The sequence below is a fragment of the Sturnus vulgaris genome, unplaced genomic scaffold, assembly GCF_052056855.1.
Source record: "Sturnus vulgaris isolate bStuVul1 unplaced genomic scaffold, bStuVul1.hap1 Scaffold_192, whole genome shotgun sequence".
In the NCBI taxonomy this organism is placed as follows: Eukaryota; Metazoa; Chordata; class Aves; order Passeriformes; family Sturnidae; genus Sturnus; species Sturnus vulgaris.
Window position 1 is genome coordinate 521,012 of NW_028276155.1, and position 19,680 is coordinate 540,691.

Sequence of the window (19,680 nt, forward strand, 5' to 3'; positions counted from 1 at the left end):
TCACCAGGTGGCAAAGTCCGGTCCAGGGCACCCGGTCTACCCAGCACCCACCAGGACGGCAAGGCACCGGACTGGGCTCCAAGTGCCACCCTCTTGGCCTCCCAAACGCCGACCAACCACGTTTGTGGACGCGGCATGATGGGCGTGGCACGTTGCGCCCTGGTGCCCGGCCTCGGGCCCAGGTCCCTGGGCTCCTGCCCCAGCCGACACCAGGTCTACCTTGCTGCCTGGAGACAGAAGCAAACAGATCCCTCTCGCACCCCACATGCGCACAGTGAAGGGAAACCCGCCAAGTCAAGCCCCCGCACCGCGTATTGGGTCTGGGACCCGCACGCAGGGAAGTCGAGGCCGCATGGCCCGGTGGGGCCTCTCTCTCTTTCTGGCTGGCGGCGCAGCACGCGGCCCTTGGCTTGCTGCCTGGCCCCCGGACTCCGCGTATCGGGCCTGGGACCCGCGTGGAGGAGGGCGCAAAGGCGGACCTGCGTGAGCGAGGGGCGCCCTGCGCGCGCCCTTGCTACCGGGGCCGCCTGTCGGCCCCGGCCCGCTGAGAGAGCCCTTGGAGGAAGCAAGGAAGGAAGGAAGGAAGCGCACCGCACCCACGCGCAGGAGCGGCGGGCCGGCTGCCCTGTTTCGAGCGACAAAAGCTTGTATCGAGGGCTGATTCTCAATAGATCGCAGCGAGTGAGGTGCTCTGCTACGTACGAAACCCTGACCCAGAATCAGGTCGTCTACGAATGATTTAGCGCCGGGTGCCCCACGATCATGCGGTACGCGACGGGGGAGAGGCAGCACCGCATCCGTCCGCCCCTCTGGCTCCCAACCACGAGCGGCGCTCCGCACCAGGCCCGCCCGCGGACGGGCGGGCGGCCGGCTATCGCGAGCCCACTGAGGCACCGGCGGCACTGCGGTATTGCTACGTCTAGGCGGGATTCTGACTTAGAGGCGTTCAGTCATAAGCCCACAGATGGTAGCCTCGCGCCAGTGGCTCCTCAGCCAAGCGCACGCACCAGGGGTCTGAACGTGCGGTTCCTCTCGTACTGAGCAGGATTACTATTGCAACAACACATCATCAGTAGGGTAGAACTAACCTGTCTCACAATGGTCTAAACCCAGCTCACGTTCCCTATTAGTGGGTGAACAATCCAACGCTTGGTGAATTCTGCTTCACAATGATAGGAAGAGCCGACATGGAAGGATCAAAACGCGACGTCGCTATGAACGCTTGGCCGCCAAAAGCCAGTTATCCCTGTGGTAACTTCTCTGACACTTCCTGCTTGAAACCCAAAAAGCCAGAAGGATCGTGAGGCCCCGCTTTCACGGTCTGTATTCGTACTGAAAATAAAGATCAAGCGAGCTTTTGCCCTTCTGCTCCACGGGAGGTTTCTGTCCTCCCTGAGCTCGCCTTAGGACATCTGCGTTATGCTTTGACAGGTGTACCGCCCCAGTCAAACTCCCCACCTGCCGCTGTCCCCAGAGCGGGTCGCGGCCGGTGCGCGCCGGCCGCTTGGTGCCAGAAGTGAGAGCCCCCCTTGGGGCTCGCCCCCCCGCCTCACCGGGTAAGTGAAAAAAACGATCAGAGTAGTGGTATTTCACCGACGGCCGGGACGCCGATGGGCGGGTCGCCCCGCGCCGCTGAGCACACGCCCGGCCTTGCACTCATTCTACACCTCTCATGTCTCTCCACAGCGCCAGACTAGAGTCAAGCTCAACAGGGTCTTCTTTCCCCGCTGATTCCGCCAAGCCCATTCCCTTGGCTGTGGTTTCACTGGATAGTAGGTAGGGACAGTGGAAATCTCATTCATCCATTCATGCGCGTCACTAATTAGATGACGAGGCATTTGGCTATATAATAAACATATACAGAGTTCTATGTTCCTCTTCCGAGTTAAGTAAAGGTGGCCCGTCCACCTATAGTCAAATCAGAATTTGGGGCCTAAAAGCTGTTATGGGGCCAGACGTGGTTATGAAGGATGAACCCCTCCCACCCAAAGCAATTCTCACTGTCCAGCGCAACCAACAGGAGGGGAGGGGTCAACAACTTTATTAGGTAAAACAGAAACAATTGAACGAGCTTTGCTCGCAAAGATGTGAACAATATCAACAGAGGAGGAGAGCGCTCTGAGTGCCAAGGCTTTTGCAGTCTTCCCTAGCCTCGATTTAGAGAGACCGAGAGTCTGTAGCACGTCAGAGTTCTTTGAGTACCACTTTCCCCGCACCCCAATGGGAAAGCCTATAAATTTGACATCTGCGGCGTTAGTAAGGTCTTGAATTTGCGGCAGAAGGTGTTGATATTTAGTCATTTTTTCCTCAGCTGCTCTCTTTAGAGAGCGCTTGTCATGTTCATAACGTACAGTCACATCCACCACCAATGCCTTGCTGTCCTTAACAAAGATTAAATCAGGTTTAAATAATTCATTGCTATCATCCTGTATCTGCGGTTCCTGGAATACAGTCCACCCTCCTTTTTTAGCTTCGGCACTAAGGATGTCACAGATGGAGTTGTGCCGCTTGATCCTGGCGTCCTGAGTGATCGGGCAAGTTCCAATGATATGGGCAGCTGACTCGTATTCTGCTTTACAGTGCCTGCAAGATCATGCATAACTTTCTTTCCTACCCCTGGCCAGGAATTCTTGTGTGGGGTAGACATTCGCCCTTAGTTGCAGACCGGTGATCAGTTTACGATGAGGTATGCCTCTGTAGTTCCTTCGCCAGTTGTTACTGATGGTGTCTTCCTCAAAGATCTCAATTCCATGGCCCTGTGATGCTAGCTTTTTCCATTTCTTAAATTCAGTTTTTCTCCAATTAGATGGTTTCGGGTAATGAATTTTTGGAGCAGGGACCTCCCATTCTGATAAGTCCTCATTTCTCGTGACAATGGTCCTCATTGTACTACGCTCCGAAATTGACAGCATGGCTTCTTTCGCACCTCCAGCTCTGATCCATAGCTTCTCGTTTAGCGTCTCCAGGTTTTCTCCCTTCAAAAACTTTCTTAGGGCCTTGTCAGATGTTTGGGTCAATCGATGTAGACGTCTCGCTTGTACACTTGGGATCAGCGCCGCCAATTTGATGATGCCTAGTCCACCGTCTCTACAACTTGAATATAGGATGGCATCATATGTGCACGGTGGGAGATGTAACCAATCCTTGACTGCATTCCCAATACTCGAGTCAAGGGACTCAGGGGCCCAGCTTTGATCTCGGTGTGGTCGGCCAGATACATCAGTCTCGGGATGGTATAAGACCGAAGTATATCAATCTTTTGTAGGGGTTTGAGTGGTGCCTCCCCAATTCGACGGAGCCATCTTTCCATTTTCCTTGACAATCCAGAGTCTGACCTGTACACCAAGATATTTTTCAGAGCTTCCTGGATTGATCATGTTCAGCGGGGAACCTTTGATGAGACAAGTCGGACAACCATTGATGGTATATGAGTCCTTAGTTGGCCTGATGTAGAATCCATACCATTTCTTCCCCTGAGTTTGGAGTCCCATAGATTGCAGAAGGTCTCCAGGATTTTGATGTTCCCACACATACTGTCCCAGGAATTACTGAGTAGTACTAGGTCATCGGTGAAGGCCATTGCTGTAACTTTTAGTTTGCCTCGCTGGAACCCTTTACCTTCTTTCTCCAACTTGCACAGCAGGGGGTCAAGAGCCAGATTGAACAGCAGGGGTGACATGGGGTCACCTTGCTTTAGACCTGAGAGGATGTTGATACTCTCGGTCTGTTCGTTCTTCATAGTGATATACATGGTTGTGTTTTTATACACGTCTTTAATGAGATGGATAATATGGGGATCGACTCCCCTTTGCTCAAGACCCGTGATGATATGCTGGCGGGAGACGGTATCGAAAGCCTTTGCAATGTCCACAAACACAACTCCGAGGTCACAGTGCTCCCGTTTTGCATGCTTAAGCACAAGTTGTAAGAGCTTGAGATTTTCTGAACATCCCGACGCCCTTATGAACCCCTTTTGTCTGGGGTTAATGGGACACACTTTGGCCAGTCTTGCTGTTATGATTCTGGAGAACAACCTCAGCACCGTAGATGAAATGGTGATGGGCCTCCAGTTGTTGATGTCACCCAGCTTGGCAACGTTGCTGGATTTTGGGATTAGGACTGTCCGGCAGCCCCTCAGCATATCGGGGATCGTTCCAGATATAAACCAGAGGTTGAAGATCTCCATCAACATAGAAAACTTTGAGTCTTTTTTAAGCAGATGACCCAAAGTAATCTTATCTGGCCCGGGAGCAGATCTCTTACTCATTTCCTTGATGTTTTTCTCAATCTCTTTCCGGGTGATCAGAGCTTGAAAGGCGGTGTTATCAGCTTTCCCATGAGGTGGGAAAGAGTCAAGACTCCTGAACCCTACTGTTGTTTCCCATCTGGATCTGAACGCTGCGTGGACTGTGTTAGATGGTATCTGGCATTGCAAATCTTCCACATCATCCAGGATGACTCTTGCAAGTCTTCCCCTCTGTAAGTGGAACTTTTTTTGGAATCTTAGATATTTTCCTCTTTTGATAGCTATCTTGTACATCCAGTTAGTTGACTTGGATGCTTTCTGTCCTAGGGCTTTCTTCGACTTTGCTTTTTGGGAAGATTTTCCATCATGACAATTACTCTCTGGACCCTCAAGGACCTCCTTATAGCACTTATTCACCGCCTTTTGCGGGTCTTTTCCCCTTAGAACCTTCTTGAAGGCTCTTCGACAGTTGGGTAACTCGTGTGCCGCCAATTTCTCTCTGATGGCATCGTGATAATGGAGCTTCAGTTCATTTCCCCTCAGCAGTTCCATCTCCTGGGGGGCCTTTTCTTGCACTTCCATCCTAGAATTCACCTTATGCATTTCCATCCTAGAATTCACCTCATGCACTTCTGTCCTATCTTTCACCTCTTGTGAGTGCTTGTAAGGAGCCTTTATCAAAAGGCACTTTTTATCCCTTATTTGTTTAGTTGTTTTTGTTGGCAATCGCTCTGCAATTCTTAGGTTTACATTCTTGCACCCGGCATACTCTGTTATCAGCTGTCTTAGTAGCGCTTCCTCACTCTCTGACCACTCCTTGTTGTGGGCCCCTCTCTGTGATGTTTCCTTTGGATGGGAGGCCACAATTCGCTCTTTATTTCTCTCAAAGGGATGCATCAATCTCTTATGTTGTCCCAGGCCAATCTTGGAGTTAAAACTTCTCTGGCATACCTCACACGTCCAGTCACCTGTTGGAACCACACACACCGTCCCTTTGCATCGTGGGATATGACATTGTATGCTGCGGCAATTGAGATTTTGTTTACCGCACTTCGGACACTGGAAAATGATCTTTTTCTGTCCGTGATTTCTCAGCAGATGTTCGACTAATCCTGACATCCTGGTGAAATGGATGTCGCAATTAGGACAAGCCAGGTCTTTATCCTTAACGGACAGAACGGGTGTTTTTAGTAATGGCTTGCCCTTATTGGTTTTTTGAAGAGCAATGGGTGTACTAGGCTCTTCACTCGCTCTCACTCTGCACTCAGAGTTAAGTTCCTGAGCCAACCCAATGGGCGAGGTCTCATATGGCTCAGGAAAATCAGCCAATCCCACCTGACCAATACCTAGATGTAGTCTACCTGTGTCGGAATAGGTGGAGTTCATAAACTCCAAACTCGCCAGATCAAATCCTTCATCATTGTGTATGGCAGGGGGAACAGATGGAATGTTGGCTTTTTGGACCCACAGATCTGAAGGGTCTGTCTGAGTAGCTATTGACATGTACCACAAAGCCAGTAGTTGGACCATTGTCAAGACTGGTAAAAACTAGTAACTGTCAAGATCAAGTGAGGGTGGTCGAAGTTAGCAGGTGGCCCTCTCCCACACTGCGAACTGTGTCCAACTGTAGCCCGTGGACAAGGCTCTGGGCAGCAGCTCTGAAGCTGTGCCAATTGCTTTCTGGTTTCAGCAAGGTTGTGAAGCTACCACTGGGTGGCGAGTCCAATCGGTAGGGAGAGGCCGATACGGCACCCTCACTGACACTGGGGCGGAAGTCAACTTAGTCACCCTATATGGGTGTCCAGCGAGACCACTAGGAGGTGTGACTTCCGCAGCAAAGCCCAGTTTGTAACCTGACTCTCTAAAGCTTCTTTTTCGAACACATATAGGTTATATATGTTCCCTTTCCGGGTTAAGTGACAGTGGCCCGTCCACCGTGGTCGAAATCCGGTCATTTCGGCCAAGTCCTGGGCAACTGACGGTAACATGCTCACACCGTGCGGGCACACAGTGCGCGGAAGTGAGAGACCCACCGAGAGTCCGGCCTCTCTTGGACTCGGGTACGACCGGGCCCCCAGTGACGTGGCCACTGTGGGACATGACTGCATGGCCCCTTCAAGTCAACTCGCGATGAAGCCGAGTGCACGGATGGGGTCGGGTACAGATCTTTGTACTCCCACCAGTGGTGGCAGTACCAGTGTGGGTACCCGGCGCGCCCACATGGTCGGAACAAACGGACATACACCGCAAATGCAATCACGGGTACACATGCCCTGTCGCACAGCTGCCTGGGTTGACGTACGTTCCACTCACAACGCAGAGGCCAACTCAAGCCGGCCCTGGCAGGCGGCGGCGCACACTGAAATTTGGGGGGTCCCTGGTGGCTCACGGCAGCACTACCCCCCGAGTGCTGCCATGCTTGATCCAGCTATGCCACCCCGCGGTACTTGGACGGGACATGGCAGACTTGGGTTGCATGACCCCTGTCCCAGGGTCAGCAGTGCCCAAGATTTGGAGGTACAACCGAGGGGAGTGGGGCTTCCCCTCGGAGGATCGTCAGCTTCAGGTTGTTACGGGTTCCCGGCTGGCAACATATCCAAAACCAATCTGCTGCCAGCACATTTGTCCAACTCACTGGCCCGTGGACGAGGCCTTTGGGAAGAGGGCACTCTCACGGAGATGAGCGAGCCTCGACCATCAGGTTTGTTTCTGTGGATTGCGAGACTGCAAGTGGGGCACGACTCCCACAGGCAGGGAGGGGCAGCACGGTACCCCTCACTCGCCCTGGGGCAGAAGTCAACTTGGCCACCCTTCACGGGTGTCCGGCGGGACCACGGGGAGGTGTGACTTCTGCAGCTGAGCCCAGGTTGTAACTATACTCTCAGGAGCCGCCTCAAGAGAGTCATAGTTACTCCTGCCGTTTACCCGCGCTTCATTGAATTTCTTCACTTTGACATTCAGAGCACTGGGCAGAAATCACATCGCGTCAACACCTGCCTCGGGCCTTCGCGATGCTTTGTTTTAATTAAACAGTTGGATTCCCCTGGTCCGCACCAGTTCTAAGCCGGCTGCTAGGAGCCGGCCGAGGAGGGGTGCCGGCCTGGGGACCCCCCCGGGGACCCTCCCCTGCGCGAACCGCGTGGACCCCCGCCGGTGGGAACCGACGGGGGGCGGTGGCATGCGGCGATGACAGCAGCCGCCGCTGGGGCGAAGGCCGCGGCAAGGGGGAGGGCGGGCGGAGGAGGAGGCGAGCAGCGCCCGCCGCAGCTGGGGCGATCCACGGGAAGGGCACCGACACGCGTCCAGAGTCCCTGCTGCGCATGCCCAGCCCCATTTCGCACCCCAGCCCGACCGACCCAGCCCTTAGAGCCAATCCTTATCCCGAAGTTACGGATCCAGCTTGCCGACTTCCCTTACCTACATTGTTCCAACATGCCAGAGGCTGTCCACCTTGGAGACCTGCTGCGGATATGGGTACGGCCCGGCGCGAGACTTACACCCTCTCCCCCGGATTTTCACGGGCCAGCGAGAGCTCACCAGACGCCACCGGAACCGCGACGCTTTCCAAGGCGCGGGCCCCTCTCTCAGGGTGAACCCAATCCAGGGCACCCAGCCCTTCACAAAGAAAAGAGAACTCTCCCTGGGGCTCCCGCCGGCTTCTCCGGGATCGGTTGTGTCACCGCACTGGGCGCCTCGCGGCGCCCGTCTCCGGCCCTCCGGATTCGGGATCTGAACCTGACTCCCTTTCGATCGGCTGAGGGCAACGGAGGCCATCGCCCGCCCTTTCAGAACGGCGCTCGCCTATCGCTCAGGACCGACTGACCCATGTTCAACTGCTGTTCACATGGAACCCTGCTCCACTTTGGCCTTCAAAGCTCTCATTGGAATATTTGCTCCAATATTTTTCCAGCAGCAGCTCCAGCACCCAGTTCCTCCTCCTGGCCTTTCCAGACCAGAGCTGCAGCTCCCGCCCTTGGGACTCTTCCTGGGCATCGCCAAGGCTGCCCTTCTGGGCAACGGCTTCTTCATCCCTGTGAGAGTCTGCGACCACCAGCTGCACACCCCGAGGGACTTCCTCCTGCTCAACTTCTCTCTGCTCCACCAAGGCTCCATCTGCACTGCTGTCCCTAAAGCCATGGCCAATTCCCTCTGGGACACCATCTGTTTCTACTGTCACCAAAAAGGACAAGTACTGATAGTCTGCAAAAAGAGGCAGCAGGATGAAAAGATGTTTCAAGAAGATTAGGGAGGTCAGGGGCTCATTCATTTAATGAGGACCAAAACATAAGAAAAGCCCTTGATAAAATTAAAAGTAGGTCCTCAAAATGAAGAAATCACATTTTTAGTAGATACAGGAGCTTCTAGGTCCACAGTGAGAAAACTGCCTCCAGGCTGTAGTGTTAGCTGCGAGCGTGTCCTGGTAATAGGGGTTAAAGGGGAAGTTTTTCAGGTTCCCATAATTAAAGATGTACAAATAGAATCTGATACAAGATTTGGGTTGAATGATTTATTACTAATACCTGAGGCAAATAAGAATTTATTAGGAAGGGATTTAATAATAGCCCTGGGAATTCAAATAAAGTCCTGTGAAGGACCAGTTAAAATTTACTCTTTAACTGAAGATAATCAGGAAATTAGTGATACGGTGTGGTATTCCGGAGAAGTGGGAAAGTTAAACATTCAGCCCCTAAGCATTGAAGTACAGAATCCAGAAATCCCCATTTGAGTAAAACAATATCCAATATCACTGAGAGTCGGAGGGGATTGAAACCAATAATTGAGAATTTGAGGCACCAGGGGATATCAGAACCTTGCATGTCAGCACATAACAGCCCCATTGTGCTGGTAAAGAAGCCTGATGGCAGTTACCGACCAGTTCAGGATCTCAGGGCAGTCAATCAAAGCACCATTACTCGTTTTCCAGTGGTGGCCAATCCATGGACTTTACTAAGCCAATTGGCCCCTCATTATACTTGGTGCACTGCACTATATAGTGCAGTGGATTTAAAAGATGCTTTTTGGACTTGCCCTCTGGATGAGAGTAGCCGGGACTATTTTGCCTTTGAGTGGGAGGACCCAGACACAGGCAGAAGAGAACAGCTTAGGTGGACGGTAATAGCCCAAGGTTTCATTGAGTCACCAGATCTTTTTGGGGAGCATTAGAAGATCTCTTGAAGTCCTTTCAGTTACCTAGAGGGATTAACTTCTTACAGTATGTAGATGGTTTGTTATTAGCTGGAGAAACTGAAGAAGACACTAGGAAAGGGACTATACAGCTTTTAAATTTTTTATGAGAAAATGAGTTTAAAATATCCAGGTCAAAGTTACAATTTGTGGAGTCAGAAGTACGTTATTTAGGTCATTGGATCAGTAGAGGAAGAAAAAATTTAGACCCTGAAAGGGTTTCAGGAATATTAAATATGGGACCCCCAAAGACTAAAAGAGAAATAAGACAGTTTTGGGGTCTTCTGGGTTATTGTAGACAGTGGATAGAGTGATTTAGTGGGAAAGTAAAATTCCTATATGAAAAATTGACTACAAATCACTTGAAATGGAGTGAAAAGGATCAGGAAAATTTTGAGCAAGTTAAAGAGGCCCTTCTGCAACCTCCTGTCTTAAGCCTTCCTGATTTAGACAGGCCATTTCAATTATTTGTTAATACAATTGATCAAAAAGCTTATGGAGTATTGACTCAGGATTGGGCAGGAAGCAGAAAGCCACTGGGATATTATTCCAAGTTGCTTGATCCAGTTAGCAAGGGCCGGCCAACATGTTTACAAGCTCTGGTAGCAACAGCATTGTTAGTAGAAAAGATTCAAAAAATAACTTTTGGGGCACCACTAGAAGTATACACTCCCCATAATATTAGAGGAATTCTTGCTCAAAAGGATGAAAAATGGTTAACAGACAGTCGAATATTAAAGTATGAGGCTATCTTAATAACCTCTCCAGAATTAGAATTGAAAGTAACAAATGTACAAAGCCCAGCCCAGTTTCTGTACGGGGACCCAGGGGAAAAATTAATACATGATTGCATGGAAGTCATAGAGTTACAAACAAAAATACATCCAGATTTAAGGGAAGAGGAACTGCGAACAGGAGAAAAATTATTTATTGATGGATCATCTCGAGTGGTAAATGGGAAAAGAAAATCTGGAGATGCCATAATTAGTGGAGAACAATTAGAAGTGAAAGAATCTGGTCCTCTTAGCTCATCCTGGTCACCACAAGCCTGTGAACTTTATGCATTACTCCGTGCATTGTTACTATTAAAAGATCAAGAGGGAATGATATTCACGGACTCGAAGTATGCTTATGGGATTGTGCATACCTTTGGAAAAATTTGGAAAGAAAGGGGATTTGTAAACACCCAAGGGAAAGGATTAATACACCAAAGTTAGTCAGTGAAATACTTGAGGCTTTAAAAGGTCCAAAAAAGATAGCAGTCGTACATGTAAAAGGACACCAGAGGGGAGAGATATTAAAACAAGAGGAAACAATTTGGCTGATGATGAAGCAAAAAAGGCTGCCCTAAGGGAAAACAACAGTGTAATTATGACTTTTAAAGAGACAGAAATACAAACTGAAACACCATACTTTTCTTTAACAGAGGTAGAAGCTATAAAGAAGCTAGGGCCAACCCTGAAGGAAGGAGAATGGATTCTACCAGATGGTAGAAAAGTAGTCCCAAAACCTATAGCCCGACAGATCCTGGACAACTTACATTGAAGAACTCACTGGGGCACAAGGGCACTTTGGGACAAGTTTTTAAACGTTTATGGGTGTACAGGAATATTTGAAATTGGGAAACAAATTATTCAAGGATGTGTCACATGTCAGAAGATTAACAAAAAGATGTTGAGGAGTCCTCCCTCTGGAGGCCCTCAGACAGCCTATCGGCCGTTCAAAAAGATCCAAGTTGATTTCACTGAATTACCTAAAATAGGCAGGTGGAAATATCTGCTGGTTATAGTAGATCAGTTGACTCAGTGGGTAGAAGCATTTCCTGCCGTTTGAGCCACAGCTCAAACAGTAACTAAAATTTTATTGGAGCATATTATTCCAAGATTTGGATTAGTACAAGTTATTGATTCAGATCAGGGCACTCATTTTACCTCGAAATAATTAACAATTTAAGCCAAGCATTAGGAATTACCTGGGAATATCATACCCTATGGCATCCCAAAAGCTTGGGATGAGTTGAAAGGATGAACCAAACTATTAAACAACAACTAACTAAATTAATGACAGAAACCAAATTACCATGGACCAGATGCCTTCCCTTAGCCCTGTTAAATATAAGAACCAAGCCCCACTCTGAAACTGGGATCTCACCATATGAGATGTTATATGGATTGCCTTACCCCCAAGGCACGACAATGGATCCCTCACTAGTCGGGGACAAAACCATTCAGGGGTATCTTACAACCATCACAAACAATTTGAAAGAATTAAGAGAGAAAGGCATTTTAGCTCAAACAACTCCTCTCGATTTTCCAATACATTCTATCCGACCAGGACAGTATGTGTTGATAAAATGCTGGAAAGGAGGAAGTTTAGAACCTCGATGGGAGGGACCATTTCTGGTTCTTTTAACCACAGAAGCAGCAGTCCGAATGGCAGAAAAAGGCTGGACTCATGCTTCAGAGTAAAAAAACCAATACAAAATAAAGATTGGAAAATTATTTCAGCACCAGGAGACCTAAAAATCAAATTTAAAAAAAAAGGAATTTAAAAATTGATTAAATTCCCACCCAGATTAAAAAAAAAAAAAATAGAAATTTTAATAACTTCAAGATTAGGTGGAAAGGAGAACTTAACACCAAAAGGCTGCAGTGATAAGAAATTGGCATAAAATCATTGTATCTTGGGATCAAAGGGGAGACGTAAGATATATATGGGAAAAGATATTGTATGCTGTTACTGCTTGAAATATCAATTGAAGTTGTTTTGAGAAGTACATGGTTGTCATTTAGACATCCTGCATTGGCTGCCAACTGCAACCTCATTGAGTTTGGAGGCTGAACAGCGCCCATGGGAAAGAATCAGACACCTCCTTGATCAGTGGGAAAAGCCCGGGTGGATTGAAAAGCTTCTCAGGAGCTTCTGACTGCCAGCATTAACTGATTTATTTGAGGAGCTGCAACTCCAGAAAAAGAGACTGGTAACACCTATTATTGAGGAGGCCCAACAACAATTAACACATTGGGAATGTAATAATCATGGCTTAGAATGCCACCCTTGGATTTGTACTGTTTGTACCTGTTGTTTTAATTCGTGCTGGAGGGTAAATAGGGCAAAAGAAAAAGAGAGACAATTAATTTGTTTAAGTTGTTTAGATTATGTACGTGGACAGCTAACAATAGAAAGATTTTTAGTGACTTTTATGCTTAACCGTTGAGACAAGAAAATGGGACATTTTTTGCAGCAATTCAACTAATAGAGAACCAAGACCAACTACTCCTCACCATATTAGCTTTTGTACAGGCTAAAGAACAAACAATCCATGATATTATAGACCAGTGTATTATAAATGACAATTGTTGTGGAGAAGAAATCTATGTGCCACGTCATAGATTTGTTTCAGCAGCTAATTGGCATCGTGAGTGTATCTATTGGTGGTGACAAATATTTAACTACCAACCTCGATTTCATAGCAGAAAAAGACCAGTAAAACGAGCTGTTTAACTGAAGTAGTGTGAAAACAAATTTTGTTAGAGTTGGCATATCACCGGAGCTTTAGTGGATTAGGAAAAATAGCTGATCAATCTAGGGAAAGAGATAGGGCAGTGCTGCAGAACTACAAATAATTGATGCCATCTTTGGAAAAGAAAAAGCTAAAATGGCTTTATATGAGCTTTATGAGGCCAAGGATGCCAAAAAGAGACAAATCCCAGGATAAAAACTTTGCTACCGAGAAGATGGACATCTCGGCCCTTGGCTGCAACCCAAGGCGCCTTGAGACAGGTAGAAAGTTAAAATTCCTGAGGATTCTTTTCATTGTGCTTACAATAATACCCCTGGCAACTGGCCAAAACCATAAGACTGCATGGAGCTGAAAAGAACAAGCCATGCATGAACAAATTCTAACACAACAAGCAGCACAAGAGGCAGCAGTAAAAAAACGAACAATTCCTGATCCCTGTGACAAATGCAATCATTCCATGTGTGTCAAGGATAAGATGGAATCAGTTTTGGTGGCACATTGACACGTTAGTGCTGCCTGTTATGATTGTAGCAGTTTCTTAGAAATTTGTGTGAAAAGTCCAAAATTGTATTGGGTAAGAAACAATTTGGGATTCGGTGGATGAGCTCCTTATCCTAACAATGATCAACTTTTTCCTAGATATGAAAATTTCTTGTGTTTTGAAAAGGATGAAAAAGGAAGAGGGCCAAAGAGAAAATTAATTGGAAAACAAAAAGAAACAATGAAGGATAAGAAAAAGATCAGAGGGAAAGACTTAAAGGAGCTGGATGAGCTGTATAAAAAATTTAAACAGCACTATAGTGACTGGGATTTGCCAACTTCAAATAAAAATCTATTCGTAGATCTGATGCAAGAAATTGCCACAGAATTGGGATTTTCTAAATGTTTTGTTTGTGGAGGACTTAGAATGGCTGAAAGATGGCCATGGAGAGGTGAGGGTTTAGCTCCAGAACAATTTTTAAAATGGAATCATACTCAAATTTCAAAGACATTAAAACAGCCTGAGGGTCGGGTCCTGAGTCATCAAGTCATTGGAACAGTTTGTATAACTCGGGAAGGGAGAAAATACACTGAAGTGGTGGGATATACTCCTTGCCTATCTACTTTAGTAGTAAATTCAGACAATAACACAAAGACCTGGCGACCCAAGAGTCCTACTGGATATTGGGGAATAATGAAAGAAATGGATTGTGAGTGGAATAACCAAACTGATTTGTGCTGGCGTAACAGTCCTGGAGCTAATCCCTCCCAATCTATAAAAGACTTAAAATCTTATTGGGAACAACCAGAAAACACAGAAAACAGATGGAAAGCCCCTGATGGAATAAATTGGATTTGTGGGCAATGAGCATACAGTGAACTATCCCAAAAGTGGGAAGGAACTTGTACCTTAGGAGTTCTACGACCCTCCTTCTTTGTCAGACCAAGGTCTAAGGGCAATATACTAGGCACACCACTTTATGAAACCTTAGAAAGACAGAAAAGAGAACTAAACCTCGACTTTCCAATGGCAGGAGGAAACCAAAAATGGAAAGATGAAGAATGGCCTGCAGAAAGAATAATAGCACATTATGAACTTGCTACTCAGGCTCAGGATGGGCCTTGGGGATATAGAACTGCAATTTACCTATTAAATTGGTTGATAAGGCTCCAGGCAGTAGTGGAAGTCGTCTCAAACCATAGGGCAGATGATTTAAAGTTGCTGGCCAAAGAACATTCACAGATGAGAACATTCGTACATCAAAAGAGAATTGCCCTAGATTATCTGCTGGCAGAAGAAGGAGGAGTTTGTGGGAGGTTTAATGAATCTGAATGCTGTGTGGAAATAGATGATCACAGGGAAGCCATCACAAAAATTGCTGATGAAATTAAAAGAGTGGCACATGTACCAGTTCAAAACCAGAATTCTATCCTGAAAGCTGACTGGTGGGATAATCTTTTTGGGGGTGTGTGGTGGAAAATATTGGGATTCATGCTATTATGTTCTGGTTTAGGACTATTGTTTCTGCCTTGCATGATACCCTGTCTAATTAGACCAATCCACTCAGTAATTCATTGAATGCAACTTACAGCCATGCCCATGGATCCAGAATCAACAGCAAAAAGGAAACTGAATTTCTTGATGGTACTAAAAGCACAATCCACTCACCCTCGAGAGAGAGAGATTGAGAAAATGGTGACTTAATGCAAAAAGAATACCCTGGCACGAGAAAAGTTAATAAAATTTGAGAAGGAGTGTGAAAAGCTGAATGCAGCATGAGAAATGTTTGAAAAATTGGAGGCTAGTATGAAGGAACATAGAGAATACCAAGCAAAACTTTTTAGAGCACGAATCAATATGATCAAAAAGAGAAATGGGGGAATTGTGATAAATATGATTTGTGCTAATTAAATTGTAACTATATTAGCAAAATTGCATTTAGATCAATAGAAGACAATTGTTACAGAGTGAGGGGGGAGATGGGTGAGACAGGGCAAAGGACATCTTCCAGATGTTGGGAGTCGAAGAAGGAGGTTGGAAGGGAATAGTAGAAGGACGTAGGTCTGATAAGCAGCATCTAGAAATAAAAGTTTCAGACTTGAAATGTGTCAAATTGGGATGATTCCATGCATGGAACTTAATTTTACTGTGGGAACTTATGCTTAGTTATATAACCCAAGCTTAGTGTGCTTGTGCTACCTGCAAGGTTACACAGCAGACACTGATGAAGATGATGAGCCTTCATCGGAAATAAGACCCTCAAAAGGATGAGAGACCCCTAACCATTAGTAGAGCATGCACCAAACAACACAGTGATGTAGATTTTTAGGAAAAGAAACTAGGAAGAGTTTTTTAGAAACTTCTGTAGCCTACAGTATATAAGTGGGATTGTTAGCCTTGATGCTTTGGTACGAGAGGAAGGGTGAGCCCCTCCCCATACCCCTGGTCAGTTTTGCTTATGCTTTATATGAACCTCAATTATACTAAATTACTTACTCTTAAATTTTACATATCCTGAAATATATGTATTCTATACTTTGATTATATTCAGATCAAATACTTTGATTGTATAAATTTATAAAAATTACTATCAAAAATTTGCTGCTAAATTTAATCTTGTTGTTTGATAAATTGGATAAATAGAATAACATTCATAAGCCTTCCTTCCTTCCTTCCTTCCTTCCTTCCTTCCTTCCTTCCTTCCTTCCTTCCTTCCTTCCTTCCACCCTTCCTCCCTTCCTTCCTTCCTTCCTTCCTTCCTTCCTTCCTTCCTTCCTTCCTTCCTTCCTTCCTTCCTTCCTTCCTTCCTTCCTTCCTTCCTTCCTTCCTTCCTTCCTTCCTTCCTTCCTTCCTTCCTTCCTTCCTTCCACCCTTCCTTCCTTCCACCCTTCCTTCCTTCCTTCCACCCTTCCTTCCACCCTTCCTTCCTTCCTTCCACCCTTCCTTCCACCCTTCCACCCTTCCACCCTTCCACCCTTCCACCCTTCCTTCCACCCTTCCTTCCACCCTTCCTTCCCCCTACCAAATGATCCTCCATCACTGACCAGGTTCCCCAAAAAATGCTCCCAGCTGCGAGGCTGACAAAGCTCCAGGAGCCTTTGGACACCTCTCCCAGGGATGCACAGCCTCCCCTTGTTGGGCTGTCTGTGCAGGGCAGGGCCCTGGACTCCATGATCCCACCGGGTCCCTCCCAGCTCAGCCCCTCCCGCAATTCTCACCCTTTGCCTCAGCCTTGGTGTCCTTGAGAGGAGCTGGCAGAGCTGTTGGGGCCGGGCCAGGAGCAGGGCACCCCAACATTCCCCTCTCTGGGACACGGCAGCTGTGGCAGCCCCAGCGTTCCCCTGTCTGTGACACCACAGCCCTGGCAGCCCCAACCTTCCATCCCTGGAGACGCTCCATGGCAGCTTCCAGTCAACGCAAGGCACCGGCCACGGAGCACCCCCAGCCTGGCCTGATGGGGATTCCTCTGCACACAGCTCGGGCAAGGCCCCCCTGGACACCTTCACTGTGCCACACACAAGTGTCACACACAGCTACAGAGCTCTGCCCACAGCTGCCAGGAGGAGATGATTAAAAAAATAAAACAAAATTTAAAATTATAAACTGCAATAATCAAACACATCCAAGAAAACAAACAAATCCAACGAGAACAACAAAAACAAAACCCAAAACCACTAGAGAAAGAGAACATTCCGCCCCAATAGACCCGTTCCATCCTTCACTTGGTACACCTGCACACACACAGGGGCTGAGACTGCAAAAAAAGAGAATTCCTTGAGTACATTTGCAGGAAAAGCAGGTTTAGGACAGGCTCTCAGTTCCGACTGTTCTCAGCATTTGAAAACGGCCCCTTTGGCACCTGCAGGGCCCTTGCCAATGGCAAGTGCCACACCCTCAGCCCATGGGGGAGAAAAGGGCTCTGAATTGCCCGCCCTGGCATGGAAACCCTGTTCCCAGGCTGCTTCACACACAGGATTCTTCTGGATGAATCCAGAAAGCCGAGGGTCTGCTCTGGCTCCTCCATGTCCTAAAGCTGCCTGACAGAAGAAATGGAGAGTGGGCTCCAGCAGCACAATCCCTGCTGGCCCAGGGCACAGGGCCAGGAAGGTCTCTGCGTGCCCAGCCTTTGCTCCAGCCAAGAAAAGCTCCCGGCACAGGCTCACCTTTCCTGCTCAGCCACAACCCCCGAGTGCCCCAGCAGCAGGAAACTGACGGCTCTGGGCGGCACCGATGCTGGCAAACGCCAGACCTGGGCACTGCCAGCGTCAACAATCTGCTGGATCTGCAGTGCTGGCACCCACAAATCACCAGATCTGAGCAGTGCTGGTGCTGGAACCGGGGAATTGCCGAGTTTTGGCTTTCTGTGCATGCAAATTGCTGGACTTGGGATGTGCTGGTGTTGGGATGGATAATGATTTGACAGGAAAGTCTCACAGATATGTATGTATGTGATAAATGTGATTCGTGCTAACTAAATTGTAACTATATTAGCAAAATTGTACTCATATCAATAGAAAATAATTGTTACAAAGCCAAATTAAAGGAAATGTGTGAGACAAAGCAGATGGAATCTCCAGATGTTGGAAGGGAGTAGGAGAAGGATGTAGGTCTGACAAGCAGCATCTAGAAATAGGACTCTACCTTGGAATGGGCCAAAATGGGATGATTCCAGGGATGGGATTTAATCAGAGTCCTATTATGGAAAACATCTGCTCAGTCACACAGTGCTCCTGTGCTACCTGCAGGTCACACCTTGGTCATTGATGAAGATGATGAGCCTTCATCGGGAATAGACCCTCAAAAGGATAAGAGACCCCCTAACCCATTGGTAGAGCATGTCCCATACAACATAGTGATATAGATTTTAGGAATAGAAACTAGGAGGAGTTTTCTAGAAACTTCTGTATTAATATGTATTAGCATATAGTATATAAGTGGGAATTTTGGCTTGATTGTTCAGTACGTGAGGAAGGGCGAGCCCCTCCCCGTACCCCCGGTTGGTTTTGCTTATGCTTTATAGGAACCTCAATTACACTAAATTACTAACTGCCAAATTTTGTATATATTCAGATATATGTATCCAATATATTTTGATTGTATTCATTTATATACAATTGTTGCAATTTTAAAAATTGCCTCAAAATTTAACCTTGTTGTCTGATAAATTGTATAAATAGAACGACATTCATGACAGAGAGAAGCATTTCCAGAGTGATCTTGGTGCTGAATGTCTCCTTAGGAGCTCTGGGCACAGAGAAGAATGAGCCCCTTGCTGGCTGGCCCTGTTTGGACAACCTGCTCCTCACCCCCATCATAACTGTGTCATGATATCGCCCACCTTTGACTGACAACCCAAATTAGAAAAAAAAACTCATAAATTTCTTTTTCAATTTAAAATGTTCTTAAATATTAAAATATAATTATATTTTTCTTATTTATAATATTACTATTCTCTATTTTTATAACCACATTTTTATATTTATAATAAAACTCTATTCATTATGAGCAACCAAAGAAATTACTGGCCAATGATTCTAAGTAACACAATTCATTCATTAAATAAACTCTATCGGTTATTTATTTCTCCTTCTTTATGATAATTTGTAGTATTTGACAATTTGTAATATTTGCAGTCATTTGGTCACCTTTATTATCATCTTTTTCTCCGACAGGGTCCAGGGGGACACTTCGGGTCCAGGGAGACATTTCTGGGGCACATTCGCGGCAATTTTGGGTCTGGGGAAAGAATTTAGAAGGAAGTTGAGGACGGGAGGACACTTGGGAGCGTCGAGTGGGCACTAACAGAGAACTTGGAGATGCTGAGGGAAAGTCTGGGCTTCGGATGTTACCTGGCTGTTTCAGGGAGGCCCTTGGCGGTCAGGGAGGGGAATCTGGGGCCATTCGGGGTCCGGACGGGCACTCGGGGGCTCTAACGGGGCTCTCCGGGGCGCGGGGGGTGATGGGAGTTGTAGGCGAGGGTATAATGAGGTTTAATGGAGCCGTGGAGCATCACGGGAGTTGTAGGCGCAGCTTCAGTGTCTCTCAGTGGAGTGCAAGGCATTATGGGAGATGATGTCATGGTTAGAATGGCGTTTTACCGGAACAGCGGAGCATGATGGGAGCTGTAGTCCCGGAAGTGGTTCTTACAGCGAGTTTGGGAGTCTAGGAAGGCACTTAAGGGACAGTTTTCCCTCTGAGTGGCGGCTTCAGGTCCTCAGCAGGGAACATATACGGGTCGGGTGAACG

At 47.1% G+C, this 19,680-nt stretch overlaps 1 long non-coding RNA gene and 1 pseudogene across 1 annotated transcript; both read right to left on the reverse strand.

Moving 5' to 3' along the window:
- Window positions 1-639: 639 nt before the first annotated feature.
- On the reverse strand, window positions 640-1,734 carry LOC148218235 (28S ribosomal RNA; annotated as a pseudogene).
- A 17,251-nt stretch (window positions 1,735-18,985) lies between these two features.
- LOC148218236 (uncharacterized) lies at window positions 18,986-19,379 on the reverse strand. The gene is made up of 2 exons (XR_015800519.1): window positions 19,284-19,379; window positions 18,986-19,170 (listed from the first exon to the last, which is right to left on the reverse strand). It is a non-coding gene; the product is annotated as an uncharacterized LOC148218236 (long non-coding RNA).
- Between the last annotated feature and the right edge of the window lie 301 nt (window positions 19,380-19,680).